This window comes from Oncorhynchus kisutch, linkage group LG8 (genome assembly GCF_002021735.2).
Source record: "Oncorhynchus kisutch isolate 150728-3 linkage group LG8, Okis_V2, whole genome shotgun sequence".
Taxonomy (NCBI): Eukaryota; Metazoa; Chordata; class Actinopteri; order Salmoniformes; family Salmonidae; genus Oncorhynchus; species Oncorhynchus kisutch.
Window position 1 is genome coordinate 17,062,954 of NC_034181.2, and position 26,137 is coordinate 17,089,090.

The window sequence follows — 26,137 nt, forward strand, 5'->3', positions numbered from 1 at the left end:
ACCATTTGGAGAATTTTTCGGTATTGACAAAGAGCTACTTTTTAAGGCAAAAGTTGTGTCAGAAGAGGGATTTGAACCCTCGCCTCCAATCGGAGACCAGAACACCCCAGTAACTAGGAAGGACTCTCACCTTGAGTCTGGCGCCTTAGACCACTCGGCCATCCTGACAATTATAAATATTTAAAATTCATATGTTTTCGCGATTCTGTAACATAACGTCTGATATGTCTGATGGAAACATGCCGATCTTAAGATACAAAGAAAAATAAACAAAAAATGTTAAAAGCTAATGAAAGATATAGTAAAAAACATTTATTTATGGATTTTGAGTAACTTTCACCATTTGGAGAATTTTTCGGTATTGACAAAGAGCTACTTTTTAAGGCAAAAGTTGTGTCAGAAGAGGGATTTGAACCCTCGCCTCCAATCGGAGACCAGAATACCCCAGTAACTAGGAAGGACTCTCACCTTGAGTCTGGCGCCTTAGACCACTCGGCCATCCTGACAATTAAAAGTCTTTAAAATTCATAGGTTTTCACAATTCTGTAACATAACGTCTGATATGTCTGATGGAAACATGCCGATCTTAAGATACAAAGAAAAATAAACAAAAAATGTTAAAAGCTAATGAAAGATATAGTAAAAAACATTTTTTAATGGATTTTGAGTAACTTTTTGAATTCTAAACTAGGCATATGATGACATGTATCGAACGATTATTCGCGTTTCATGTGTTGTCTGTTCTCAAACTATGGCATCTATCAAACGATTAATCACTGTTCATGTGTTTTCCTTTCACCATTTGGAGAACTTTTCGGATTTGACAAAGAGCTACTCTTTTTTAAGGCAAAAGTTGTGTCAGAAGAGGGATTTGAACCCTCGCCTCCAATCGGAGACCAGAAAACCCCAGTAACTAGGAAGGACTCTCAACTTAAGTCTGGCGACTTAGACCACTCGGCCATCCTGACAACTATAAATCCTTAAATTCATATGTTTTCACGATTCTGTAACATAACGTCTGATATGTCTGATGGAAACATGCCGATCTTAAGATACAAAGAAAAATAAACAAAAAATGTTAAAAGCTAATGAAAGATATAATAAAAAACATTTTTTATGGATTTTGAGTAACTTTCACCATTTGGAGAATTTTTCGGTATTGACAAAGAGCTACTTTTTAAGGCAAATGTTGTGTCAGAAGAGGGATTTGAACCCTCGCCTCTAATCGGAGACCAGAATACCCCAGTAACTAGGAAGGACTCTCACCTTGAGTCTGGCGCCTTAGACCACTCGGCCATCCTGACAATTATAAATCCTTAAAATTCATATGTTTTCACAATTCTGTAACATAACGTCTGACATGTCTGATGGAAACATGCCGATCTTAAGATACAAAGAAAAATTAACAAAAAATGTTAAAAGCTAATGAAAGATATAATAAAAAACATTTTTTATGGATTTTGAGTAACTTTCACCATTTGGAGAATTTTTCGGTATTGACAAAGAGCTACTTTTTAAGGCAAAAGTTGTGTCAGAAGAGGGATTTGAACCCTCGCCTCCAATCGGAGACCAGAACACCCCAGAACTAGGAAGGACTCTCACCTTGAGTCTGGCGCCTTAGACCACTCGGCCATCCTGACAATTAAAAGTCTTTAAAATTCATATGTTTTCACGATTCTGTAACATAACGTCTGATATGTCTGATGGAAACATGCCGATCTTAAGATACAAAGAAAAATAACAAAAAATTTTTAAAGCTAATGAAAGATATAGTAAAAAACATTTTTTTATGGATTTTGAGTAACTTTTTGAATTCTAAACTAGGCATATGATGACATGTATCGAACGATTATTCGCGTTTCATGTGTTGTCTGTTCTCAAACTATGGCATCTATCAAACGATTAATCACTGTTCATGTGTTTTCCTTTCACCATTTGGAGAACTTTTTCGGTATTGACAAAGAGCTACTCTTTTTAAGGCAAAAGTTGTGTCAGAAGAGGGATTTGAACCCTCGCCTCCAATCGGAGACCAGAACACCCCAGTAACTAGGAAGGACTCTCACCTTGAGTCTGGCGCCTTAGACCACTCGGCCATCCTGACAATTATAAATATTTAAAATTCATATGTTTTCGCGATTCTGTAACATAACGTCTGATATGTCTGATGGAAACATGCCGATCTTAAGATACAAAGAAAAATAAACAAAAAATGTTAAAAGCTAATGAAAGATATAGTAAAAAACATTTTTTTATGGATTTTGAGTAACTTTCACCATTTGGAGAATTTTTCGGTATTGACAAAGAGCTACTTTTTAAGGCAAAAGTTGTGTCAGAAGAGGGATTTGAACCCTCGCCTCCAATCGGAGACCAGAATACCCCAGTAACTAGGAAGGACTCTCACCTTGAGTCTGGCGCCTTAGACCACTCGGCCATCCTGACAATTAAAAGTCTTTAAAATTCATAGGTTTTCACAATTCTGTAACATAACGTCTGATATGTCTGATGGAAACATGCCGATCTTAAGATACAAAGAAAAATAAACAAAAAATGTTAAAAGCTAATGAAAGATATAGTAAAAAACATTTTTTAATGGATTTTGAGTAACTTTTTGAATTCTAAACTAGGCATATGATGACATGTATCGAACGATTATTCGCGTTTCATGTGTTGTCTGTTCTCAAACTATGGCATCTATCAAACGATTAATCACTGTTCATGTGTTTTCCTTTCACCATTTGGAGAACTTTTCGGATTTGACAAAGAGCTACTCTTTTTAAGGCAAAAGTTGTGTCAGAAGAGGGATTTGAACCCTCGCCTCCAATCGGAGACCAGAAAACCCCAGTAACTAGGAAGGACTCTCAACTTAAGTCTGGCGACTTAGACCACTCGGCCATCCTGACAACTATAAATCCTTAAATTCATATGTTTTCACGATTCTGTAACATAACGTCTGATATGTCTGATGGAAACATGCCGATCTTAAGATACAAAGAAAAATAAACAAAAAATGTTAAAAGCTAATGAAAGATATAATAAAAAACATTTTTTTATGGATTTTGAGTAACTTTCACCATTTGGAGAATTTTTCGGTATTGACAAAGAGCTACTTTTTAAGGCAAATGTTGTGTCAGAAGAGGGATTTGAACCCTCGCCTCTAATCGGAGACCAGAATACCCCAGTAACTAGGAAGGACTCTCACCTTGAGTCTGGCGCCTTAGACCACTCGGCCATCCTGACAATTATAAATCCTTTAAAATTCATATGTTTTCACAATTCTGTAACATAACGTCTGACATGTCTGATGGAAACATGCCGATCTTAAGATACAAAGAAAAATTAACAAAAAATGTTAAAAGCTAATGAAAGATATAATAAAAAACATTTTTTATGGATTTTGAGTAACTTTCACCATTTGGAGAATTTTTCGGTATTGACAAAGAGCTACTTTTTAAGGCAAAAGTTGTGTCAGAAGAGGGATTTGAACCCTCGCCTCCAATCGGAGACCAGAACACCCCAGAACTAGGAAGGACTCTCACCTTGAGTCTGGCGCCTTAGACCACTCGGCCATCCTGACAATTAAAAGTCTTTAAAATTCATATGTTTTCACGATTCTGTAACATAACGTCTGATATGTCTGATGGAAACATGCCGATCTTAAGATACAAAGAAAAATAAACAAAAAATGTTAAAAGCTAATGAAAGATATAGTAAAAAACATTTTTTAATGGATTTTGAGTAACTTTTTGAATTCTAAACTAGGCATATGATGACATGTATCGAACGATTATTCACGTTTCATGTGTTGTCTGTTCTCAAACTATGGCATCTATCAAACGATTAATCACTGTTCATGTGTTTTCCTTTCACCATTTGGAGAACTTTTCGGATTTGACAAAGAGCTACTCTTTTTAAGGCAAAAGTTGTGTCAGAAGAGGGATTTGAACCCTCGCCTCCAATCGGAGACCAGAACACCCCAGAAACTAGGAAGTACTCTCACCTTGAGTCTGGCGCCTTAGACCACTCGGACATCCTGACAATTATAAGTCTTTAAAATTCATAGGTTTTCACAATTCTGTAACATAACGTCTGACATATCTGATGGAAACATGCCGATCTTAAGATACAAAGAAAAATAAACAAAAAATGTTAAAAGCTAATGAAAGATATAATAAAAAACATTTTTTTATGGATTTTGAGTAACTTTCACCATTTGGAGAATTTTTCGGTATTGACAAAGAGCTACTTTTTAAGGCAAAAGTTGTGTCAGAAGAGGGATTTGAACCCTCGCCTCCAATCGGAGACCAGAACACCCCAGTACTAGGAAGGACTCTCACCTTGAGTCTGGCGCCTTAGACCACTCGGCCATCCTGACAATTAAAAGTCTTTAAAATTCATATGTTTTCACGATTCTGTAACATAACGTCTGATATGTCTGATGGAAACATGCCGATCTTAAGATACAAAGAAAAATAAACAAAAAATTTAAAAGCTAATGAAAGATATAGTAAAAAACATTTTTTAATGGATTTTGAGTAACTTTTTGAATTCTAAACTAGGCATATGATGACATGTATCGAACGATTATTCGCGTTTCATGTGTTGTCTGTTCTCAAACTATGGCATCTATCAAACGATTAATCACTGTTCATGTGTTTTCCTTTCACCATTTGGAGAATTTTTCGGTATTGACAAAGAGCTACTTTTTAAGGCAAAAGTTGTGTCAGAAGAGGGATTTGAACCCTCGCCTCCAATCGGAGACCAGAACACCCCAGAAACTAGGAAGGACTCTCACCTTGAGTCTGGCGCCTTAGACCACTCGGACATCCTGACAATTATAAGTCTTTAAATTCATAGGTTTTCACAATTCTGTAACATAACGTCTGACATATCTGATGGAAACATGCCGATCTTAAGATACAAAGAAAAATAAACAAAAAATGTTAAAAGCTAATGAAAGATATAATAAAAAACATTTTTTTATGGATTTTGAGTAACTTTCACCATTTGGAGAATTTTTCGGTATTGACAAAGAGCTACTTTTTAAGGCAAAAGTTGTGTCAGAAGAGGGATTTGAACCCTCGCCTCCAATCGGAGACCAGAACACCCCAGTACTAGGAAGGACTCTCACCTTGAGTCTGGCGCCTTAGACCACTCGGCCATCCTGACAATTAAAATCTTTAAAATTCATATGTTTTCACGATTCTGTAACATAACGTCTGATATGTCTGATGGAAACATGCCGATCTTAAGATACAAAGAAAAATAAAAAATTTTTTTTAAAGCTAATGAAAGACATAGTAAAAACATTTTTTTATGGATTTTGAGTAACTTTTTGAATTCTAAACTAGGCATATGATGACATGTATCGAACGATTATTCGCGTTTCATGTGTTGTCTGTTCTCAAACTATGGCATCTATCAAACGATTAATCACTGTTCATGTGTTTTCCTTTCACCATTTGGAGAATTTTTCGGTATTGACAAAGAGCTACTTTTTAAGGCAAAAGTTGTGTCAGAAGAGGGATTTGAACCCTCGCCTCCAATCGGAGACCAGAACACCCCAGTAACTAGGAAGGACTCTCACCTTGAGTCTGGCGCCTTAGACCACTCGGCCATCCTGACAATTATAAATATTTAAAATTCATATGTTTTCGCGATTCTGTAACATAACGTCTGATATGTCTGATGGAAACATGCCGATCTTAAGATACAAAGAAAAATAAACAAAAAATGTTAAAAGCTAATGAAAGATATAGTAAAAAACATTTTTTTATGGATTTTGAGTAACTTTCACCATTTGGAGAATTTTTCGGTATTGACAAAGAGCTACTTTTTAAGGCAAAAGTTGTGTCAGAAGAGGGATTTGAACCCTCGCCTCCAATCGGAGACCAGAATACCCCAGTAACTAGGAAGGACTCTCACCTTGAGTCTGGCGCCTTAGACCACTCGGCCATCCTGACAATTAAAAGTCTTTAAAATTCATAGGTTTTCACAATTCTGTAACATAACGTCTGATATGTCTGATGGAAACATGCCGATCTTAAGATACAAAGAAAAATAAACAAAAAATGTTAAAAGCTAATGAAAGATATAGTAAAAAACATTTTTTAATGGATTTTGAGTAACTTTTTGAATTCTAAACTAGGCATATGATGACATGTATCGAACGATTATTCGCGTTTCATGTGTTGTCTGTTCTCAAACTATGGCATCTATCAAACGATTAATCACTGTTCATGTGTTTTCCTTTCACCATTTGGAGAACTTTTCGGATTTGACAAAGAGCTACTCTTTTTTAAGGCAAAAGTTGTGTCAGAAGAGGGATTTGAACCCTCGCCTCCAATCGGAGACCAGAAAACCCCAGTAACTAGGAAGGACTCTCAACTTAAGTCTGGCGACTTAGACCACTCGGCCATCCTGACAACTATAAATCCTTAAATTCATATGTTTTCACGATTCTGTAACATAACGTCTGATATGTCTGATGGAAACATGCCGATCTTAAGATACAAAGAAAAATAAACAAAAAATGTTAAAAGCTAATGAAAGATATAATAAAAAACATTTTTTTATGGATTTTGAGTAACTTTCACCATTTGGAGAATTTTTCGGTATTGACAAAGAGCTACTTTTTAAGGCAAATGTTGTGTCAGAAGAGGGATTTGAACCCTCGCCTCTAATCGGAGACCAGAATACCCCAGTAACTAGGAAGGACTCTCACCTTGAGTCTGGCGCCTTAGACCACTCGGCCATCCTGACAATTATAAATCCTTTAAATTCATATGTTTTCACAATTCTGTAACATAACGTCTGACATGTCTGATGGAAACATGCCGATCTTAAGATACAAAGAAAAATTAACAAAAAATGTTAAAAGCTAATGAAAGATATAATAAAAAACATTTTTTATGGATTTTGAGTAACTTTCACCATTTGGAGAATTTTTCGGTATTGACAAAGAGCTACTTTTTAAGGCAAAAGTTGTGTCAGAAGAGGGATTTGAACCCTCGCCTCCAATCGGAGACCAGAACACCCCAGAACTAGGAAGGACTCTCACCTTGAGTCTGGCGCCTTAGACCACTCGGCCATCCTGACAATTAAAAGTCTTTAAAATTCATATGTTTTCACGATTCTGTAACATAACGTCTGATATGTCTGATGGAAACATGCCGATCTTAAGATACAAAGAAAAATAAACAAAAATGTTAAAAGCTAATGAAAGATATAGTAAAAAACATTTTTTAATGGATTTTGAGTAACTTTTTGAATTCTAAACTAGGCATATGATGACATGTATCGAACGATTATTCACGTTTCATGTGTTGTCTGTTCTCAAACTATGGCATCTATCAAACGATTAATCACTGTTCATGTGTTTTCCTTTCACCATCTGGAGAACTTTTCGGATTTGACAAAGAGCTACTCTTTTTTAAGGCAAAAGTTGTGTCAGAAGAGGGATTTGAACCCTCGCCTCCAATCGGAGACCAGAACACCCCAGAAACTAGGAAGTACTCTCACCTTGAGTCTGGCGCCTTAGACCACTCGGACATCCTGACAATTATAAGTCTTTAAAATTCATAGGTTTTCACAATTCTGTAACATAACGTCTGACATATCTGATGGAAACATGCCGATCTTAAGATACAAAGAAAAATAAACAAAAAATGTTAAAAGCTAATGAAAGATATAATAAAAAACATTTTTTTATGGATTTTGAGTAACTTTCACCATTTGGAGAATTTTTCGGTATTGACAAAGAGCTACTTTTTAAGGCAAAAGTTGTGTCAGAAGAGGGATTTGAACCCTCGCCTCCAATCGGAGACCAGAACACCCCAGTACTAGGAAGGACTCTCACCTTGAGTCTGGCGCCTTAGACCACTCGGCCATCCTGACAATTAAAAGTCTTTAAAATTCATATGTTTTCACGATTCTGTAACATAACGTCTGATATGTCTGATGGAAACATGCCGATCTTAAGATACAAAGAAAAATAAACAAAAAAATTTAAAAGCTAATGAAAGATATAGTAAAAAACATTTTTTAATGGATTTTGAGTAACTTTTGAATTCTAAACTAGGCATATGATGACATGTATCGAACGATTATTCGCGTTTCATGTGTTGTCTGTTCTCAAACTATGGCATCTATCAAACGATTAATCACTGTTCATGTGTTTTCCTTTCACCATTTGGAGAATTTTTCGGTATTGACAAAGAGCTACTTTTTAAGGCAAAAGTTGTGTCAGAAGAGGGATTTGAACCCTCGCCTCCAATCGGAGACCAGAACACCCCAGAAACTAGGAAGGACTCTCACCTTGAGTCTGGCGCCTTAGACCACTCGGACATCCTGACAATTATAAGTCTTTAAATTCATAGGTTTTCACAATTCTGTAACATAACGTCTGACATATCTGATGGAAACATGCCGATCTTAAGATACAAAGAAAAATAAACAAAAAATGTTAAAAGCTAATGAAAGATATAATAAAAAACATTTTTTTATGGATTTTGAGTAACTTTCACCATTTGGAGAATTTTTCGGTATTGACAAGAGCTACTTTTTAAGGCAAAAGTTGTGTCAGAAGAGGGATTTGAACCCTCGCCTCCAATCGGAGACCAGAACACCCCAGTACTAGGAAGGACTCTCACCTTGAGTCTGGCGCCTTAGACCACTCGGCCATCCTGACAATTAAAAGTCTTTAAAATTCATATGTTTTCACGATTCTGTAACATAACGTCTGATATGTCTGATGGAAACATGCCGATCTTAAGATACAAAGAAAAATAAAAAATTTTTTTTAAAGCTAATGAAAGACATAGTAAAAACATTTTTTTATGGATTTTGAATAACTTTTTGATTTCTAAACTAGGCATATGATGACATGTATCGAACGATTATTCGCGTTTCATGTGTTGTCTGTTCTCAAACTATGGCATCTATCAAACGATTAATCACTGTTCATGTGTTTTCCTTTCACCATTTGGAGAATTTTTCGGTATTGACAAAGAGCTACTTTTTAAGGCAAAGTTGTGTCAGAAGAGGGATTTGAACCCTCGCCTCCAATCGGAGACCAGAACACCCCAGTAACTAGGAAGGACTCTCACCTTGAGTCTGGCGCCTTAGACCACTCGGCCATCCTGACAATTATAAATATTTAAAATTCATATGTTTTCGCGATTCTGTAACATAACGTCTGATATGTCTGATGGAAACATGCCGATCTTAAGATACAAAGAAAAATAAACAAAAAATGTTAAAAGCTAATGAAAGATATAGTAAAAAACATTTTTTAATGGATTTTGAGTAACTTTTTGAATTCTAAACTAGGCATATGATGACATGTATCGAACGATTATTCGCGTTTCATGTGTTGTCTGTTCTCAAACTATGGCATCTATCAAACGATTAATCACTGTTCATGTGTTTTCCTTTCACCATTTGGAGAACTTTTCGGATTTGACAAAGAGCTACTCTTTTTTAAGGCAAAAGTTGTGTCAGAAGAGGGATTTGAACCCTCGCCTCCAATTGGAGACCAGAACACCCCAGTAACTAGGAATGACTTTCAACTTGAGTCTGGCGCCTTAGACCACTCTGCCATCCTGACAATTAAAAAACATTAAAATTCATATGTTTTCACGATTCTGTAACATAACGTCTGATATGTCTGATGGAAACATGTCGATCTTAAGATACAAAGAAAAATAAACCTTTTTTTTTAAAGCTAATGAAAGATATAGTAAAAAACATTTTTTAATGGATTTTGAGTAACTTTTTGAATTCTAAACTAGGCATATGATGACATGTATCGAACGATTATTCGCGTTTCATGTGTTGTCTGTTCTCAAACTATGGCATCTATCAAACGATTAATCACTGTTCATGTGTTTTCCTTTCACCATTTGGAGAATTTTTCGGTATTGACAAAGAGCTACTTTTTAAGGCAAAAGTTGTGTCAGAAGAGGGATTTGAACCCTCGCCTCCAATCGGAGACCAGAACACCCCAGAAACTAGGAAGGACTCTCACCTTGAGTCTGGCGCCTTAGACCACTCGGACATCCTGACAATTATAAGTCTTTAAAATTCATAGGTTTTCACAATTCTGTAACATAACGTCTGACATATCTGATGGAAACATGCCGATCTTAAGATACAAAGAAAAATAAACAAAAAATGTTAAAAGCTAATGAAAGATATAATAAAAAACATTTTTTTATGGATTTTGAGTAACTTTCACCATTTGGAGAATTTTTCGGTATTGACAAAGAGCTACTTTTTAAGGCAAAAGTTGTGTCAGAAGAGGGATTTGAACCCTCGCCTCCAATCGGAGACCAGAACACCCCAGTACTAGGAAGGACTCTCACCTTGAGTCTGGCGCCTTAGACCACTCGGCCATCCTGACAATTAAAAGTCTTTAAAATTCATATGTTTTCACGATTCTGTAACATAACGTCTGATATGTCTGATGGAAACATGCCGATCTTAAGATACAAAGAAAAATAAAAAATTTTTTTTAAAGCTAATGAAAGACATAGTAAAAACATTTTTTTATGGATTTTGAATAACTTTTTGATTTCTAAACTAGGCATATGATGACATGTATCGAACGATTATTCGCGTTTCATGTGTTGTCTGTTCTCAAACTATGGCATCTATCAAACGATTAATCACTGTTCATGTGTTTTCCTTTCACCATTTGGAGAATTTTTCGGTATTGACAAAGAGCTACTTTTTAAGGCAAAAGTTGTGTCAGAAGAGGGATTTGAACCCTCGCCTCCAATCGGAGACCAGAACACCCCAGTAACTAGGAAGGACTCTCACCTTGAGTCTGGCGCCTTAGACCACTCGGCCATCCTGACAATTATAAATATTTAAAATTCATATGTTTTCGCGATTCTGTAACATAACGTCTGATATGTCTGATGGAAACATGCCGATCTTAAGATACAAAGAAAAATAAACAAAAATGTTAAAAGCTAATGAAAGATATAGTAAAAAACATTTTTTAATGGATTTTGAGTAACTTTTTGAATTCTAAACTAGGCATATGATGACATGTATCGAACGATTATTCGCGTTTCATGTGTTGTCTGTTCTCAAACTATGGCATCTATCAAACGATTAATCACTGTTCATGTGTTTTCCTTTCACCATTTGGAGAACTTTTCGGATTTGACAAAGAGCTACTCTTTTTTAAGGCAAAAGTTGTGTCAGAAGAGGGATTTGAACCCTCGTCTCCAATCGGAGACCAGAACAACCCAGTACTAGGAAGGACTCTCACCTTGAGTCTGGCGCCTTAGACCACTCGGCCATCCTGACAATTAAAAGTCTTTAAAATTCATATGTTTTCACGATTCTGTAACATAACGTCTGATATGTCTGATGGAAACATGCCGATCTTAAGATACAAAGAAAAATAAAAAAATTTTTTTTAAAGCTAATGAAAGACATAGTAAAAACATTTTTTATGGATTTTTAGTAACTTTTTGAATTCTAAACTAGGCATATGATGACATGTATCGAACGATTATTCGCGTTTCATGTGTTGTCTGTTCTCAAACTATGGCATCTATCAAACGATTAATCACTGTTCATGTGTTTTCCTTTCACCATTTGGAGAATTTTTCGGTATTGACAAAGAGCTACTTTTTAAGGCAAAAGTTGTGTCAGAAGAGGGATTTGAACCCTCGCCTCCAATCGGAGACCAGAACACCCCAGTAACTAGGAAGGACTCTCACCTTGAGTCTGGCGCCTTAGACCACTCGGCCATCCTGACAATTATAAATATTTAAAATTCATATGTTTTCACGATTCTGTAACATAACGTCTGATATGTCTGATGGAAACATGCCGATCTTAAGATACAAAGAAAAATAAACAAAAAATGTTAAAAGCTAATGAAAGATATAATAAAAAACATTTTTTTATGGATTTTGAGTAACTTTCACCATTTGGAGAATTTTTCGGTATTGACAAAGAGCTAATTTTTAAGGCAAATGTTGTGTCAGAAGAGGGATTTGAACCTTCGCCTCTAATCGGAGAGCAGAATACCCCAGTAACTAGGAAGGACTCTAACCTTGAGTCTGGCGCCTTAGACCACTCGGCCATCCTGACAATTATAAATCCTTAAAATTCATATGTTTTCACAATTCTGTAACATAACGTCTGACATGTCTGATGGAAACATGCCGATCTTAAGATACAAAGAAAAATTAACAAAAAATGTTAAAAGCTAATGAAAGATATAATAAAAAACATTTTTTATGGATTTTGAGTAACTTTCACCATTTGGAGAATTTTTCGGTATTGACAAAGAGCTACTTTTTAAGGCAAAAGTTGTGTCAGAAGAGGGATTTGAACCCTCGCCTCCAATCGGAGACCAGAACACCCCAGAACTAGGAAGGACTCTCACCTTGAGTCTGGCGCCTTAGACCACTCGGCCATCCTGACAATTAAAGTCTTTAAAATTCATATGTTTTCACGATTCTGTAACATAACGTCTGATATGTCTGATGGAAACATGCCGATCTTAAGATACAAAGAAAAATAAACAAAAAATGTTAAAAGCTAATGAAAGATATAGTAAAAAACATTTTTTAATGGATTTTGAGTAACTTTTTGAATTCTAAACTAGGCATATGATGACATGTATCGAACGATTATTCACGTTTCATGTGTTGTCTGTTCTCAAACTATGGCATCTATCAAACGATTAATCACTGTTCATGTGTTTTCCTTTCACCATTTGGAGAACTTTTCGGATTTGACAAAGAGCTACTCTTTTTTAAGGCAAAAGTTGTGTCAGAAGAGGGATTTGAACCCTCGCCTCCAATCGGAGACCAGAACACCCCAGAAACTAGGAAGTACTCTCACCTTGAGTCTGGCGCCTTAGACCACTCGGACATCCTGACAATTATAAGTCTTTAAAATTCATAGGTTTTCACAATTCTGTAACATAACGTCTGACATATCTGATGGAAACATGCCGATCTTAAGATACAAAGAAAAATAAACAAAAAATGTTAAAAGCTAATGAAAGATATAATAAAAAACATTTTTTATGGATTTTGAGTAACTTTCACCATTTGGAGAATTTTTCGGTATTGACAAAGAGCTACTTTTTAAGGCAAAAGTTGTGTCAGAAGAGGGATTTGAACCCTCGCCTCCAATCGGAGACCAGAACACCCCAGTACTAGGAAGGACTCTCACCTTGAGTCTGGCGCCTTAGACCACTCGGCCATCCTGACAATTAAAAGTCTTTAAAATTCATATGTTTTCACGATTCTGTAACATAACGTCTGATATGTCTGATGGAAACATGCCGATCTTAAGATACAAAGAAAAATAAACAAAAAATTTTAAAAGCTAATGAAAGATATAGTAAAAAACATTTTTTAATGGATTTTGAGTAACTTTTTGAATTCTAAACTAGGCATATGATGACATGTATCGAACGATTATTCGCGTTTCATGTGTTGTCTGTTCTCAAACTATGGCATCTATCAAACGATTAATCACTGTTCATGTGTTTTCCTTTCACCATTTGGAGAACTTTTCGGATTTGACAAAGAGCTACTCTTTTTTAAGGCAAAAGTTGTGTCAGAAGAGGGATTTGAACCCTCGCCTCCAATCGGAGACCAGAACACCCCAGTAACTAGGAATGACTTTCAACTTGAGTCTGGCGCCTTAGACCACTCTGCCATCCTGACAATTAAAAAACATTAAAATTCATATGTTTTCACGATTCTGTAACATAACGTCTGATATGTCTGATGGAAACATGTCGATCTTAAGATACAAAGAAAAATAAACCATTTTTTTTAAAGCTAATGAAAGATATAGTAAAAAACATTTTTTAATGGATTTTGAGTAACTTTTTGAATTCTAAACTAGGCATATGATGACATGTATCGAACGATTATTCGCGTTTCATGTGTTGTCTGTTCTCAAACTATGGCATCTATCAAACGATTAATCACTGTTCATGTGTTTTCCTTTCACCATTTGGAGAATTTTTCGGTATTGACAAAGAGCTACTTTTTAAGGCAAAAGTTGTGTCAGAAGAGGGATTTGAACCCTCGCCTCCAATCGGAGACCAGAACACCCCAGAAACTAGGAAGGACTCTCACCTTGAGTCTGGCGCCTTAGACCACTCGGACATCCTGACAATTATAAGTCTTTAAAATTCATAGGTTTTCACAATTCTGTAACATAACGTCTGACATATCTGATGGAAACATGCCGATCTTAAGATACAAAGAAAAATAAACAAAAAATGTTAAAAGCTAATGAAAGATATAATAAAAAACATTTTTTTATGGATTTTGAGTAACTTTCACCATTTGGAGAATTTTTCGGTATTGACAAAGAGCTACTTTTTAAGGCAAAAGTTGTGTCAGAAGAGGGATTTGAACCCTCGCCTCCAATCGGAGACCAGAACACCCCAGTACTAGGAAGGACTCTCACCTTGAGTCTGGCGCCTTAGACCACTCGGCCATCCTGACAATTAAAAGTCTTTAAAATTCATATGTTTTCACGATTCTGTAACATAACGTCTGATATGTCTGATGGAAACATGCCGATCTTAAGATACAAAGAAAAATAAAAAAAATTTTTTAAAGCTAATGAAAGACATAGTAAAAACATTTTTTTATGGATTTTGAGTAACTTTTTGAATTCTAAACTAGGCATATGATGACATGTATCGAACGATTATTCGCGTTTCATGTGTTGTCTGTTCTCAAACTATGGCATCTATCAAACGATTAATCACTGTTCATGTGTTTTCCTTTCACCATTTGGAGAATTTTTCGGTATTGACAAAGAGCTACTTTTTAAGGCAAAAGTTGTGTCAGAAGAGGGATTTGAACCCTCGCCTCCAATCGGAGACCAGAACACCCCAGAACTAGGAAGGACTCTCACCTTGAGTCTGGCGCCTTAGACCACTCGGCCATCCTGACAATTAAAAGTCTTTAAAATTCATATGTTTTCACGATTCTGTAACATAACGTCTGATATGTCTGATGGAAACATGCCGATCTTAAGATACAAAGAAAAATAAACAAAAAATGTTAAAAGCTAATGAAAGATATAGTAAAAAACATTTTTTAATGGATTTTGAGTAACTTTTTGAATTCTAAACTAGGCATATGATGACATGTATCGAACGATTATTCACGTTTCATGTGTTGTCTGTTCTCAAACTATGGCATCTATCAAACGATTAATCACTGTTCATGTGTTTTCCTTTCACCATTTGGAGAACTTTTCGGATTTGACAAAGAGCTACTCTTTTTTAAGGCAAAAGTTGTGTCAGAAGAGGGAGTTGAACCCTCGCCTCCAATCGGAGACCAGAACACCCCAGAAACTAGGAAGTACTCTCACCTTGAGTCTGGCGCCTTAGACCACTCGGACATCCTGACAATTATAAGTCTTTAAAATTCATAGGTTTTCACAATTCTGTAACATAACGTCTGACATATCTGATGGAAACATGCCGATCTTAAGATACAAAGAAAAATAAACAAAAAATGTTAAAAGCTAATGAAAGATATAATAAAAAACATTTTTTTATGGATTTTGAGTAACTTTCACCATTTGGAGAATTTTTCGGTATTGACAAAGAGCTACTTTTTAAGGCAAAAGTTGTGTCAGAAGAGGGATTTGAACCCTCGCCTCCAATCGGAGACCAGAACACCCCAGTACTAGGAAGGACTCTCACCTTGAGTCTGGCGCCTTAGACCACTCGGCCATCCTGACAATTAAAAGTCTTTAAAATTCATATGTTTTCACAATTCTGTAACATAACGTCTGATATGTCTGATGGAAACATGCCGATCTTAAGATACAAAGAAAAATAAACAAAAAAATTTAAAAGCTAATGAAAGATATAGTAAAAAACATTTTTTAATGGATTTTGAGTAACTTTTTGAATTCTAAACTAGGCATATGATGACATGTATCGAACGATTATTCGCGTTTCATGTGTTGTCTGTTCTCAAACTATGGCATCTATCAAACGATTAATCACTGTTCATGTGTTTTCCTTTCACCATTTGGAGAATTTTTCGGTATTGACAAAGAGCTACTTTTTAAGGCAAAAGTTGTGTCAGAAGAGGGATTTGAACCCTCGCCTCCAATCGGAGACCAGAATACCGCAGTAACTAGGAAGGACTCTCACCTTGAGTCTGGCGCCTTAGACCACTCGGCCATCCTGACAATTAAAAGTCTTTAAAATTCATAGGTTTTCACAATTCTGTAACATAACGTCTGATATGTCTGATGGAAACATGCCGATCTTAAGATACAAAGAAAAATAAACAAAAAATGTTAAAAGCTAATGAAAGATATAGTAAAAAACATTTTTTAATGGATTTTGAGTAACTTTTTGAATTCTAAACTAGGCATATGATGACATGTATCGAACGATTATTCGCGTTTCATGTGTTGTCTGTTCTCAAACTATGGCATCTATCAAACGATTAATCACTGTTCATGTGTTTTCCTTTCACCATTTGGAGAACTTTTCGGATTTGACAAAGAGCTACTCTTTTTTAAGGCAAAAGTTGTGTCAGAAGAGAGATTTGAACCCTCGCCTCCAATCGGAGACCAGAAAACCCCAGTAACTAGGAAGGACTCTCAACTTAAGTCTGGCGACTTAGACCACTCGGCCATCCTGACAACTATAAATCCTTAAATTCATATGTTTTCACAATTCTGTAACATAACGTCTGACATATCTGATGGAAACATGCCGATCTTAAGATACAAAGAAAAATAAACAAAAAATGTTAAAAGCTAATGAAAGATATAATAAAAAACATTTTTTTATGGATTTTGAGTAACTTTCACCATTTGGAGAATTTTTCGGTATTGACAAAGAGCTACATTTTAAGGCAAAAGTTGTGTCAGAAGAGGGATTTGAACCCTCGCCTCCAATCGGAGACCAGAACACCCCAGTAACTAGGAAGGACTCTCACCTTGAGTCTGGCGCCTTAGACCACTCGGCCATCCTAATAATTAAAAGTCTTTAAAATTCATATGTTTTCACGATTCTGTAACATAACGTCTGATATGTCTGATGGAAACATGCCGATCTTAAGATACAAAGAAAAATAAACAAAAAAATTTAAAAGCTAATGAAAGATATAGTAAAAAACATTTTTAATGGATTTTGAGTAACTTTTAAATTCTAAACTAGGCATATGATGACATGTATCGAACGATTATTCGCGTTTCATGTGTTGTCTGTTCTCAAACTATGGCATCTATCAAACGATTAATCACTGTTCATGTGTTTTCCTTTCACCATTTGGAGAACTTTTCGGATTTGACAAAGAGCTACTCTTTTTTAAGGCAAAAGTTGTGTCAGAAGAGGGATTTGAACCCTCGCCTCCAATCGGAGACCAGAACACCCCAGTAACTAGGAATGACTTTCAACTTGAGTCTGGCGCCTTAGACCACTCGGCCATCCTGACAATTAAAAAACATTAAAATTCATATGTTTTCACGATTCTGTAACATAACGTCTGATATGTCTGATGGAAACATGTCGATCTTAAGATACAAAGAAAAATAAACAATTTTTTTTAAAGCTAATGAAAGATATAGTAAAAAACATTTTTTAATGGATTTTGAGTAACTTTTTGAATTCTAAACTAGGCATATGATGACATGTATCGAACGATTATTCGCGTTTCATGTGTTGTCTGTTCTCAAACTATGGCATCTATCAAACGATTAATCACTGTTCATGTGTTTTCCTTTCACCATTTGGAGAACTTTTCAGATTTGACAAAGAGCTACTCTTTTTTAAGGCAAAAGTTGTGTCAGAAGAGGGATTTGAACCCTCGCCTCCAATCGGAGACCAGAACACCCCAGTAACTAGGAATGACTTTCAACTTGAGTCTGGCGCCTTAGACCACTCGGCCATCCTGACAATTAAAAAACATTAAAATTCATATGTTTTCACGATTCTGTAACATAACGTCTGATATGTCTGATGGAAACATGTCGATCTTAAGATACAAAGAAAAATAAACAATTTTTTTTAAAGCTAATGAAAGATATAGTAAAAAACATTTTTTAATGGATTTTGAGTAACTTTTTGAATTCTAAACTAGGCATATGATGACATGTATCGAACGATTATTCGCGTTTCATGTGTTGTCTGTTCTCAAACTATGGCATCTATCAAACGATTAATCACTGTTCATGTGTTTTCCTTTCACCATTTGGAGAACTTTTCGGATTTGACAAAGAGCTACTCTTTTTAAGGCAAAAGTTGTGTCAGAAGAGAGATTTGAACCCTCGCCTCCAATCGGAGACCAGAAAACCCCAGTAACTAGGAAGGACTCTCAACTTAAGTCTGGCGACTTAGACCACTCGGCCATCCTGACAACTATAAATCCTTAAATTCATATGTTTTCACAATTCTGTAACATAACGTCTGACATATCTGATGGAAACATGCCGATCTTAAGATACAAAGAAAAATAAACAAAAAATGTTAAAAGCTAATGAAAGATATAATAAAAACATTTTTTATGGATTTTGAGTAACTTTCACCATTTGGAGAATTTTTCGGTATTGACAAAGAGCTACATTTTAAGGCAAAAGTTGTGTCAGAAGAGGGATTTGAACCCTCGCCTCCAATCGGCGACCAGAACACCCCAGTACTAGGAAGGACTCTCACCTTGAGTCTGGCGCCTTAGACCACTCGGCCATCCTGACAATTAAAAGTCTTTAAAATTCATATGTTTTCACGATTCTGTAACATAACGTCTGATATGTCTGATGGAAACATGCCGATCTTAAGATACAAAGAAAAATAAACAAAAAAATTTAAAAGCTAATGAAAGATATAGTAAAAAACATTTTTTAATGGATTTTGAGTAACTTTTTAAATTCTAAACTAGGCATATGATGACATGTATCGAACGATTATTCGCGTTTCATGTGTTGTCTGTTCTCAAACTATGGCATCTATCAAACGATTAATCACTGTTCATGTGTTTTCCTTTCACCATTTGGAGAACTTTTCGGATTTGACAAAGAGCTACTCTTTTTAAGGCAAAAGTTGTGTCAGAAGAGGGATTGAACCCTCGCCTCCAATCGGAGACCAGAACACCCCAGTAACTAGGAAGGACTCTCACCTTGAGTCTGGCGCCTTAGACCACTCGGCCATCCTGACAATTAAAAGTCTTTAAAATTCATATGTTTTCACGATTCTGTAACATAACGTCTGATATGTCTGATGGAAACATGCCGATCTTAAGATACAAAGAAAAATAACAAAAAATTTAAAAGCTAATGAAAGATATAGTAAAAAACATTTTTATATGGATTTGGAGTAACTTTTTAAATTCTAAACTAGGCATATGATGACATGTATCGAACGATTATTCGCGTTTCATGTGTTGTCTGTTCTCAAACTATGGCATCTATCAACGATTAATCACTGTTCATGTGTTTTCCTTTCACCATTTGGAGAACTTTTCGGATTTGACAAAGAGCTACTCTTTTTAAGGCAAAAGTTGTGTCAGAAGAGGGATTTGAACCCTCGCCTCCAATCGGAGACCAGAACACCCCAGTAACTAGGAATGACTTTCAAACTTGAGTCTGGCGCCTTAGACCACTCGGCCATCCTGACAATTAAAAACATTAAAATTCATATGTTTTCACGATTCTGTAACATAACGTCTGATATGTCTGATGGAAACATGTCGATCTTAAGATACAAAGAAAAATAAACAATTTTTTTTAAAGCTAATGAAAGATATAGTAAAAAACATTTTTTAATGGATTTTGAGTAACTTTTGAATTCTAAACTAGGCATATGATGACATGTATCGAACGATTATTCGCGTTTCATGTGTTGTCTGTTCTCAAACTATGGCATCTATCAAACGATTAATCACTGTTCATGTTGTTTTCCTTTCACCATTTGGAGAACTTTTCGGATTTGACAAAGAGCTACTCTTTTTAAGGCAAAAGTTGTGTCAGAAGAGGGATTTGAACCCTCGCCTCCAATCGGAGACCAGAACACCCCAGTAACTAGGAATGACTTCAACTTGAGTCTGGCGCCTTAGACCACTCGGCCATCCTGACAATTAAAAACATTAAAATTCATATGTTTTCACGATTCTGTAACATAACGTCTGATATGTCTGATGGAAACATGTCGATCTTAAGATACAAAGAAAAATAAACAATTTTTTTTTAAAGCTAATGAAAGATATAGTAAAAAACATTTTTAATGGATTTTGAGTAACTTTTGAATTCTAAACTAGGCATATGATGACATGTATCGAACGATTATTCGCGTTTCATGTGTTGTCTGTTCTCAAACTATGGCATCTATCAAACGATTAATCACTGTTCATGTGTTTTCCTTTCACCATTTGAGAACTTTTTGGATTTGACAAAGAGCTACTCTTTTTAAGGCAAAAGTTGTGTCAGAAGAGGGATTTGAACCCTCGCCTCCAATCGGAGACCAGAACACCCAGTAACTAGGAATGACTTTCAACTTGAGTCTGGCGCCTTAGACCACTCGGCCATCCTGACAATTAAAAAACATTAAAATTCATATGTTTTCACGATTCTGTAACATAACGTCTGATAGGTCTGATGGAAACATGTCGATCTTAAGATACAAAGAAAAATAAACAATTTTTTTTAAAGCTAATGAAAGATATAGTAAAAAACATTTTTTAATGATTTGAGTAACTTTTTGAATTCTAAACTAGGCATATGATGACATGTATCGAACGATTATTCGCGTTTCATGTGTTGTCTGTTCTCAAACTATGGCATCTATCAAACGATTAAATCACTGTTCATGTGTTTTCCTTTCAACCATTTGGAGAATTTTTCGGTATTGACAAAGAGCTACTTTTTAAGGCAAAAGTTGTGTCAGAAGAGGGATTTGAACCCTCGCCTCCAATCGGAGACCAGAACACCCCAGAAACTAGGAAGGACTCTCACCTTGAGTCTGGCGCCTTAGACCACTCGGACATCCTGACAATTATAAGTCTTTAAAATTCATGAGGTTTTCACAATTCTGTAACATAACGTCTGACATATCTGATGGAAACATGCCGATCTTAAGATACAAAGAAAAATAAACAAAAAAATGTTAAAAGCTAATGAAAGATATAATAAAAAACATTTTTTATGGATTTTGAGTAACTCAACGTTCACCATTTGGAGAATTTTTCGTATTGACAAAGAGCTACTTTTAAGGGCAAAAGTTGTGTCAGAAGAGGGATTTGAACCCTCGCCCTCCAATCGGAGAGCAGCAACACCCCAGTAACTAGGAAGGACTCTCACCTTGAGTCTGGCGCCTTAGACCACTCGGCCATCCTGACAATTAAAAGTCTTTAAAATTCATATGTTTTCACGATTCTGTAACATAACGTCTGATATGTCTGATGGAAACATGCCGATCTTAAGATACAAAGAAAAATAAACAAAAAAATTTAAAGCTAATGAAAGATATAGTAAAAAACATTTTTTAATGGATTTTGAGTAACTTTTTAAAATTCTAAACTAGGCATATGATGACATGTATCGAACGATTATTCGCGTTTCATGTGTTGTCTGTTCTCAAACTATGGCATCTATCAAACGATTAATCACTGTTCATGTGTTTTCCTTTCACCATTTGGAGAAACTTTTCGGATTTGACAAGAGAGCTACTCTTTTTTAAGGCAAAAGTTGTGTCAGAAGAGGGATTTGAACCCTCGCCTCAATCGGAGACCAGAACACCCCAGTAACTAGGAATGACTTTCAACTTGAGTCTGGGCGCCTTAGACCACTCGGCCATCCTGACAATTAAAAAACATTAAAATTCATATGTTTTCACGATTCTGTAACATAACGTCTGATATGTCTGATGGAAACATGTCGATCTTAAGATACAAAGAAAAATAAACAATTTTTTTTTTAAAGCTAATGAAAGATATAGTAAAAAACATTTTTTAATGGATTTTGAGTAACTTTTTGAATTCTAAACTAGGCATATGATGACATGTATCGAACGATTATTCGCGTTTCATGTGTTGTCTGTTCTCAAACTATGGCATCTATCAAACGATTAATATCACTGTTCATGTGTTTTCCTTTCACCATTTGGAGAACTTTTCGGATTTGACAAAGAGCTACTCTTTTTTAAGGCAAAAGTTGTGTCAGAAGAGGGATTTGAACCCTCGCCTCCAATCGGAGACCAGAACAACCCCATAACTAGGAATGACTTTCAACTTGAGTCTGGCGCCTTAGGACCACTCGGCCCATCCTGACAATTAAAAACCATTAAAATTCATATGTTTTCACGATTCGTAACATACGTCTGATATGTCTGATGGAAACATGTCGATCTTAAGATACAAAGAAAAATAAACAATTTTTTTTTAAAGCTAATGAAAGATATAGTAAAAAACATTTTTTAATGGATTTTGAGTAACTTTTTGAATTCTAAACTAGGCATATGATGACATGTATCGAACGATTATTCGCGTTTCATGTGTTGTCTGTTCTCAAACTATGGCATCTATCAAACGATTACTCACTGTTCATGTGTTTTCCTTTTCACCATTTGGAGAACTTTTGGATTTGACAAAGAGCTACTCTTTTTTAAGGCAAAAGTTGTGTCAGAAGAGGGATTTGAACCCTCGCCTCCAATCGGAGACCAAGGAACACCCCAGTAACTAGGAATGACTTTCAACTTGAGTCTGGCGCCTTAGACCACTCGGCCATCTGACAATTAAAAAACATTAAAATTCATATGTTTTCACGATTCTGTAACATAACGTTCTGATATGTCTGATGGAAAACATGTCGATCTTAAGATACAAAGAAAAATAACAATTTTTTAAAGCTAATGAAAGATATAGTAAAAAACATTTTTTAATGGATTTTGAGTAACTTTTTGAATTCTAAACTAGGCATATGATGACATGTATCGAACGATTATTCGCGTTTCATGTGTTGGTCTGTTCTCAAACTATGGCATCTATCAAACGATTAATCACTGTTCATGTGTTTTCCTTTCACAAACATTTGGAGAATTTTCGGTATTGACAAAGAGCTACTTTTTAAGGCAAAAGGTTGTGTCAGAAGAGGGATTTGAACCCTCGCCTCCAATCGGGAGACCAGAACACCCAGAAACTAGGAAGGACTCTCACCTTGAGTCATGGCGCCTTAGACCACGTCGGACATCCTGACAATTATAAGTCTTTAAAATTCATAGGTTTTCACATTCTGTAACATAACGTCTGACATATCTGATGGAAACAGGCCGATCTTAAGATACAAAGAAACAATACAACAAAAAAATGTTAAAAGCTAATGAAAGATATAATAAAAAACATTTTTTTATGGATTTTGAGTAACTTTCACCATTTGGAGAATTTTTCGGTATTGACAAAGAGCTACTTTTTAAGGCAAAAGTTGTTCAGAAGAGGGATTTGAACCCTCGCCTCCAATCGGAGACAGAACACCCCAGTAACTAGGAAGGACTCTCACCTTGAGTCTGGCGCCTTAGACCACTCGGCCATCCTGACAATTAAAGTCTTTAAAATTCAATGTTTTTCACGAATTCTGTAACATAACGTCTGATATGTCTGATGGAAACATGCCGATCTTAAGATACAAGAAAAATAAACAAAAAATTTAAAAGCTAATGAAGATATAGTAAAAAACATTTTTTAATGGATTTTGAGTAACTTTTTGAATTCTAAACTAGGCATATATGACATGTATCGAACGATTATTCGCGTTTCATGTGTTGTCTGTTCTCAACTATGGCATCTATCAAACGATTAATCACTGTTCATGTGTTTTCCTTTCACCATTTGGAGAACTTTTCGGATTTGACAAAGAGCTACTCTTTTTTAAGGCAAAGTTGTGTCAGAAGAGGATTTGAACCCTCGCCTCCAATCGGAGACCAGAACACCCCAGTAACTAGAAGGACTCTCACCTTGAGTCTGGCGCCTTAGACCACTCGGCCATCCTGACAACTATAAATCCTTAAAATTCATATGTTTTTCACGATTCTGTAAACATAACGTCTGATATGTCTGATGGAAACATGCCGATCTTAAGATACAAAGAAAATAAACAAAAAATGTTAAAAGCTAATGAAAGATATAATAAAAAACATTTTTTTATGGATTTTGAGTAACTTTCACCATTGGAGAATTTTCGGTATTGACAAAGAGCTACTTTTTAAGGCAAAGTTGTGTCAGAGAGGGATTTGAACCCTCGCCTCCAATCGGAGACCAGAATACCCAGTAACTAGGAAGGACTCTCACCTTGAGTCTGGCGCCTTAGACCACTCGGCATCCTGACAATTAAAAGTCTTTAAAATTCATAGTTTTCACGATTCTGTAACATAACGTCTGATATGTCTGATGGAAACATGCCGATCTTAAGATACAAAGAAAAATAAAACAAAAAATGTAAAGCTAATGAAAGATATAATAAAAAACATTTTTTTATGGATTTTGAGTAACTTTCACCATTTGGAGAATTGTTCGGTATTGACAAAGAGCTACTTTTTTAAGGCAAAAGTTGTGTCAGAAGAGAGGATTTAACCCTCGCCTCCAATCGGAGACCAGAACACCCCAGTAACTAGGAAGGACTCTCACCTTGAGTCTGGCGCCTTAGACCACTCGCCATCCTGACATTAAAATCTTTAAAATTCATATGTTTTCACAATTCTGTAACATAACGTCTGATATGTCTGATGGAAACATGCCGATCTTAAGATACAAAGAAAATAAACATTTTTTTTTTAAAGCTAATGAAAGATATAGTAAAAAACATTTTTAATGGATTTTGAGTAACTTTTTGAATTCTAAACTAGGCATATGATGACATGTATCGAACGATTATTCGCGTTTCATGTGTTCTGTTCTCAAACTATGGCATCTATCAAACGATTAACACTGTTCATAGTGTTTTCCTTTCACCATTTGGAGAACTTTTTTCGATTTGACAAAGAGCTACTTTTTTTAAGGCAAAAGTTGTGTCAGAAGAGGATTTGAACCCTCGCCTCCAATCGGAGACCAGTAACACCCCAGTATTAGGAAGGACTCTCACCTTGAGTCTGGGCCTTAGACCACTCGGCCATCCTGACAATTATAAATCCTTAAAATTCATATGTTTTCACCATCTGTAACATAACGTCTGATATGTCTGATGGAAACATGCCGATCTTAAGATACAAAGAAAAATAAACATTTTTTTTTTAAAGCTAATGAAAGATATAGTAAAAACATTTTTAATGGATTTTGAGTAACTTTTTGAATTCTAAACTAGGCATATGATGACATGTATCGAACAATTATTCGCGTTTATGTGTTGTCTGTTCTCCAACTATGCATCTATCACGATTAATCACTGTTCATGTGTTTTCCTTTCACCATTTGGAGAATTTTTCGTATTGACAAAGACTACTTTTTAAGCAAAAGTTCTGTCAGAAGAGATTTGAACCCTCGCCTCCAACGGAACCAGAATACCCCAGTAACTAGGAAGGACTCTCACCTTGAGTCTGGCGCGCTTAGCACTCGGACATCCTGAAAATTATAAGTCTTTAAAATTCATAGTTTTCACAATTCTGTAACATAAGTCTGATAGTCTGATGGCCACATGCCGATCTTAAATACAAAGAAAAAAATAAACAAAAAATGTTAAAAGCTAATGAAAATATTAATAAAAAACATTTTTTATGGATTTTGAGTACTTTTCACCATTTGGAGAATTTTCGGTATTGACAAAGAGCTACTTTTTAGGCAAAAGTTGTGTCAGAAGAGGATTTGAACCCTCGCCTCCAATCGGAGACCGACACAACCCCAGTACTAGAAGGACTCTCACCTTGAGTCTGGCGCCTTAGACCACTTCGGCCATCCTGAATTTAAGTCTTTTAAATTCATATGTTTTCACAATTCTGTAACATAACGTCTGATATGTCTGATGGAACATGCCGATCTTAAGATACAAAGAAAATAAACAAAAAATGTTAAAGCTAATGAAGATATATAAAAACATTTTTTTATGGATTTTGAGTAACTTTCACCATTTGGAGAATTTTTCGGTATTTGACAAAGAGCTACTTTTTAAGGCAAAAGTTGTGTCAGAA

The 26,137-nt window shown here is 35.6% G+C and overlaps 35 non-coding genes across 35 annotated transcripts; all 35 read right to left on the reverse strand.

Annotated features, from left to right (window-relative positions):
* Positions 1-56: 56 nt before the first annotated feature.
* Positions 57-168, reverse strand: trnal-caa (transfer RNA leucine (anticodon CAA)). Its single transcript has 2 exons — positions 131-168; positions 57-102 (listed from the first exon to the last, which is right to left on the reverse strand). It is a non-coding gene; the product is annotated as a tRNA-Leu (tRNA).
* Positions 169-394: 226 nt separating this feature from the next.
* trnal-caa (transfer RNA leucine (anticodon CAA)) lies at positions 395-506 on the reverse strand. Its single transcript has 2 exons — positions 469-506; positions 395-440 (listed from the first exon to the last, which is right to left on the reverse strand). It is a non-coding gene; the product is annotated as a tRNA-Leu (tRNA).
* Positions 507-856: 350 nt separating this feature from the next.
* Positions 857-968, reverse strand: trnal-uaa (transfer RNA leucine (anticodon UAA)). Its single transcript has 2 exons — positions 931-968; positions 857-902 (listed from the first exon to the last, which is right to left on the reverse strand). It is a non-coding gene; the product is annotated as a tRNA-Leu (tRNA).
* Positions 969-1,192: 224 nt separating this feature from the next.
* trnal-caa (transfer RNA leucine (anticodon CAA)) lies at positions 1,193-1,304 on the reverse strand. The gene is made up of 2 exons: positions 1,267-1,304; positions 1,193-1,238 (listed from the first exon to the last, which is right to left on the reverse strand). It is a non-coding gene; the product is annotated as a tRNA-Leu (tRNA).
* Positions 1,305-1,529: 225 nt separating this feature from the next.
* trnal-caa (transfer RNA leucine (anticodon CAA)) lies at positions 1,530-1,640 on the reverse strand. The gene is made up of 2 exons: positions 1,603-1,640; positions 1,530-1,575 (listed from the first exon to the last, which is right to left on the reverse strand). It is a non-coding gene; the product is annotated as a tRNA-Leu (tRNA).
* Positions 1,641-1,989: 349 nt separating this feature from the next.
* trnal-caa (transfer RNA leucine (anticodon CAA)) lies at positions 1,990-2,101 on the reverse strand. Its single transcript has 2 exons — positions 2,064-2,101; positions 1,990-2,035 (listed from the first exon to the last, which is right to left on the reverse strand). It is a non-coding gene; the product is annotated as a tRNA-Leu (tRNA).
* Positions 2,102-2,327: 226 nt separating this feature from the next.
* trnal-caa (transfer RNA leucine (anticodon CAA)) lies at positions 2,328-2,439 on the reverse strand. The gene is made up of 2 exons: positions 2,402-2,439; positions 2,328-2,373 (listed from the first exon to the last, which is right to left on the reverse strand). It is a non-coding gene; the product is annotated as a tRNA-Leu (tRNA).
* Positions 2,440-2,788: 349 nt separating this feature from the next.
* Positions 2,789-2,900, reverse strand: trnal-uaa (transfer RNA leucine (anticodon UAA)). Its single transcript has 2 exons — positions 2,863-2,900; positions 2,789-2,834 (listed from the first exon to the last, which is right to left on the reverse strand). It is a non-coding gene; the product is annotated as a tRNA-Leu (tRNA).
* Positions 2,901-3,125: 225 nt separating this feature from the next.
* trnal-caa (transfer RNA leucine (anticodon CAA)) lies at positions 3,126-3,237 on the reverse strand. The gene is made up of 2 exons: positions 3,200-3,237; positions 3,126-3,171 (listed from the first exon to the last, which is right to left on the reverse strand). It is a non-coding gene; the product is annotated as a tRNA-Leu (tRNA).
* A 226-nt stretch (positions 3,238-3,463) lies between these two features.
* Positions 3,464-3,574, reverse strand: trnal-caa (transfer RNA leucine (anticodon CAA)). The gene is made up of 2 exons: positions 3,537-3,574; positions 3,464-3,509 (listed from the first exon to the last, which is right to left on the reverse strand). It is a non-coding gene; the product is annotated as a tRNA-Leu (tRNA).
* Positions 3,575-4,261: 687 nt separating this feature from the next.
* On the reverse strand, positions 4,262-4,372 carry trnal-caa (transfer RNA leucine (anticodon CAA)). Its single transcript has 2 exons — positions 4,335-4,372; positions 4,262-4,307 (listed from the first exon to the last, which is right to left on the reverse strand). It is a non-coding gene; the product is annotated as a tRNA-Leu (tRNA).
* Positions 4,373-5,055: 683 nt separating this feature from the next.
* trnal-caa (transfer RNA leucine (anticodon CAA)) lies at positions 5,056-5,166 on the reverse strand. Its single transcript has 2 exons — positions 5,129-5,166; positions 5,056-5,101 (listed from the first exon to the last, which is right to left on the reverse strand). It is a non-coding gene; the product is annotated as a tRNA-Leu (tRNA).
* A 344-nt stretch (positions 5,167-5,510) lies between these two features.
* On the reverse strand, positions 5,511-5,622 carry trnal-caa (transfer RNA leucine (anticodon CAA)). The gene is made up of 2 exons: positions 5,585-5,622; positions 5,511-5,556 (listed from the first exon to the last, which is right to left on the reverse strand). It is a non-coding gene; the product is annotated as a tRNA-Leu (tRNA).
* A 226-nt stretch (positions 5,623-5,848) lies between these two features.
* Positions 5,849-5,960, reverse strand: trnal-caa (transfer RNA leucine (anticodon CAA)). Its single transcript has 2 exons — positions 5,923-5,960; positions 5,849-5,894 (listed from the first exon to the last, which is right to left on the reverse strand). It is a non-coding gene; the product is annotated as a tRNA-Leu (tRNA).
* Positions 5,961-6,310: 350 nt separating this feature from the next.
* On the reverse strand, positions 6,311-6,422 carry trnal-uaa (transfer RNA leucine (anticodon UAA)). Its single transcript has 2 exons — positions 6,385-6,422; positions 6,311-6,356 (listed from the first exon to the last, which is right to left on the reverse strand). It is a non-coding gene; the product is annotated as a tRNA-Leu (tRNA).
* Positions 6,423-6,647: 225 nt separating this feature from the next.
* On the reverse strand, positions 6,648-6,759 carry trnal-caa (transfer RNA leucine (anticodon CAA)). The gene is made up of 2 exons: positions 6,722-6,759; positions 6,648-6,693 (listed from the first exon to the last, which is right to left on the reverse strand). It is a non-coding gene; the product is annotated as a tRNA-Leu (tRNA).
* A 225-nt stretch (positions 6,760-6,984) lies between these two features.
* On the reverse strand, positions 6,985-7,095 carry trnal-caa (transfer RNA leucine (anticodon CAA)). The gene is made up of 2 exons: positions 7,058-7,095; positions 6,985-7,030 (listed from the first exon to the last, which is right to left on the reverse strand). It is a non-coding gene; the product is annotated as a tRNA-Leu (tRNA).
* Positions 7,096-7,782: 687 nt separating this feature from the next.
* Positions 7,783-7,893, reverse strand: trnal-caa (transfer RNA leucine (anticodon CAA)). Its single transcript has 2 exons — positions 7,856-7,893; positions 7,783-7,828 (listed from the first exon to the last, which is right to left on the reverse strand). It is a non-coding gene; the product is annotated as a tRNA-Leu (tRNA).
* Positions 7,894-8,575: 682 nt separating this feature from the next.
* On the reverse strand, positions 8,576-8,686 carry trnal-caa (transfer RNA leucine (anticodon CAA)). Its single transcript has 2 exons — positions 8,649-8,686; positions 8,576-8,621 (listed from the first exon to the last, which is right to left on the reverse strand). It is a non-coding gene; the product is annotated as a tRNA-Leu (tRNA).
* A 344-nt stretch (positions 8,687-9,030) lies between these two features.
* Positions 9,031-9,142, reverse strand: trnal-caa (transfer RNA leucine (anticodon CAA)). Its single transcript has 2 exons — positions 9,105-9,142; positions 9,031-9,076 (listed from the first exon to the last, which is right to left on the reverse strand). It is a non-coding gene; the product is annotated as a tRNA-Leu (tRNA).
* Positions 9,143-10,288: 1,146 nt separating this feature from the next.
* On the reverse strand, positions 10,289-10,399 carry trnal-caa (transfer RNA leucine (anticodon CAA)). The gene is made up of 2 exons: positions 10,362-10,399; positions 10,289-10,334 (listed from the first exon to the last, which is right to left on the reverse strand). It is a non-coding gene; the product is annotated as a tRNA-Leu (tRNA).
* Positions 10,400-10,744: 345 nt separating this feature from the next.
* trnal-caa (transfer RNA leucine (anticodon CAA)) lies at positions 10,745-10,856 on the reverse strand. The gene is made up of 2 exons: positions 10,819-10,856; positions 10,745-10,790 (listed from the first exon to the last, which is right to left on the reverse strand). It is a non-coding gene; the product is annotated as a tRNA-Leu (tRNA).
* A 349-nt stretch (positions 10,857-11,205) lies between these two features.
* On the reverse strand, positions 11,206-11,316 carry trnal-caa (transfer RNA leucine (anticodon CAA)). Its single transcript has 2 exons — positions 11,279-11,316; positions 11,206-11,251 (listed from the first exon to the last, which is right to left on the reverse strand). It is a non-coding gene; the product is annotated as a tRNA-Leu (tRNA).
* A 345-nt stretch (positions 11,317-11,661) lies between these two features.
* trnal-caa (transfer RNA leucine (anticodon CAA)) lies at positions 11,662-11,773 on the reverse strand. The gene is made up of 2 exons: positions 11,736-11,773; positions 11,662-11,707 (listed from the first exon to the last, which is right to left on the reverse strand). It is a non-coding gene; the product is annotated as a tRNA-Leu (tRNA).
* Positions 11,774-12,336: 563 nt separating this feature from the next.
* Positions 12,337-12,447, reverse strand: trnal-caa (transfer RNA leucine (anticodon CAA)). Its single transcript has 2 exons — positions 12,410-12,447; positions 12,337-12,382 (listed from the first exon to the last, which is right to left on the reverse strand). It is a non-coding gene; the product is annotated as a tRNA-Leu (tRNA).
* A 686-nt stretch (positions 12,448-13,133) lies between these two features.
* trnal-caa (transfer RNA leucine (anticodon CAA)) lies at positions 13,134-13,244 on the reverse strand. Its single transcript has 2 exons — positions 13,207-13,244; positions 13,134-13,179 (listed from the first exon to the last, which is right to left on the reverse strand). It is a non-coding gene; the product is annotated as a tRNA-Leu (tRNA).
* Positions 13,245-14,390: 1,146 nt separating this feature from the next.
* On the reverse strand, positions 14,391-14,501 carry trnal-caa (transfer RNA leucine (anticodon CAA)). Its single transcript has 2 exons — positions 14,464-14,501; positions 14,391-14,436 (listed from the first exon to the last, which is right to left on the reverse strand). It is a non-coding gene; the product is annotated as a tRNA-Leu (tRNA).
* Positions 14,502-14,846: 345 nt separating this feature from the next.
* trnal-caa (transfer RNA leucine (anticodon CAA)) lies at positions 14,847-14,957 on the reverse strand. The gene is made up of 2 exons: positions 14,920-14,957; positions 14,847-14,892 (listed from the first exon to the last, which is right to left on the reverse strand). It is a non-coding gene; the product is annotated as a tRNA-Leu (tRNA).
* A 688-nt stretch (positions 14,958-15,645) lies between these two features.
* trnal-caa (transfer RNA leucine (anticodon CAA)) lies at positions 15,646-15,756 on the reverse strand. Its single transcript has 2 exons — positions 15,719-15,756; positions 15,646-15,691 (listed from the first exon to the last, which is right to left on the reverse strand). It is a non-coding gene; the product is annotated as a tRNA-Leu (tRNA).
* Positions 15,757-16,103: 347 nt separating this feature from the next.
* trnal-caa (transfer RNA leucine (anticodon CAA)) lies at positions 16,104-16,215 on the reverse strand. Its single transcript has 2 exons — positions 16,178-16,215; positions 16,104-16,149 (listed from the first exon to the last, which is right to left on the reverse strand). It is a non-coding gene; the product is annotated as a tRNA-Leu (tRNA).
* A 1,147-nt stretch (positions 16,216-17,362) lies between these two features.
* Positions 17,363-17,474, reverse strand: trnal-caa (transfer RNA leucine (anticodon CAA)). Its single transcript has 2 exons — positions 17,437-17,474; positions 17,363-17,408 (listed from the first exon to the last, which is right to left on the reverse strand). It is a non-coding gene; the product is annotated as a tRNA-Leu (tRNA).
* Positions 17,475-17,823: 349 nt separating this feature from the next.
* Positions 17,824-17,935, reverse strand: trnal-caa (transfer RNA leucine (anticodon CAA)). The gene is made up of 2 exons: positions 17,898-17,935; positions 17,824-17,869 (listed from the first exon to the last, which is right to left on the reverse strand). It is a non-coding gene; the product is annotated as a tRNA-Leu (tRNA).
* Positions 17,936-19,535: 1,600 nt separating this feature from the next.
* trnal-caa (transfer RNA leucine (anticodon CAA)) lies at positions 19,536-19,648 on the reverse strand. The gene is made up of 2 exons: positions 19,611-19,648; positions 19,536-19,581 (listed from the first exon to the last, which is right to left on the reverse strand). It is a non-coding gene; the product is annotated as a tRNA-Leu (tRNA).
* Positions 19,649-19,995: 347 nt separating this feature from the next.
* On the reverse strand, positions 19,996-20,106 carry trnal-caa (transfer RNA leucine (anticodon CAA)). The gene is made up of 2 exons: positions 20,069-20,106; positions 19,996-20,041 (listed from the first exon to the last, which is right to left on the reverse strand). It is a non-coding gene; the product is annotated as a tRNA-Leu (tRNA).
* A 345-nt stretch (positions 20,107-20,451) lies between these two features.
* Positions 20,452-20,562, reverse strand: trnal-caa (transfer RNA leucine (anticodon CAA)). The gene is made up of 2 exons: positions 20,525-20,562; positions 20,452-20,497 (listed from the first exon to the last, which is right to left on the reverse strand). It is a non-coding gene; the product is annotated as a tRNA-Leu (tRNA).
* Between the last annotated feature and the right edge of the window lie 5,575 nt (positions 20,563-26,137).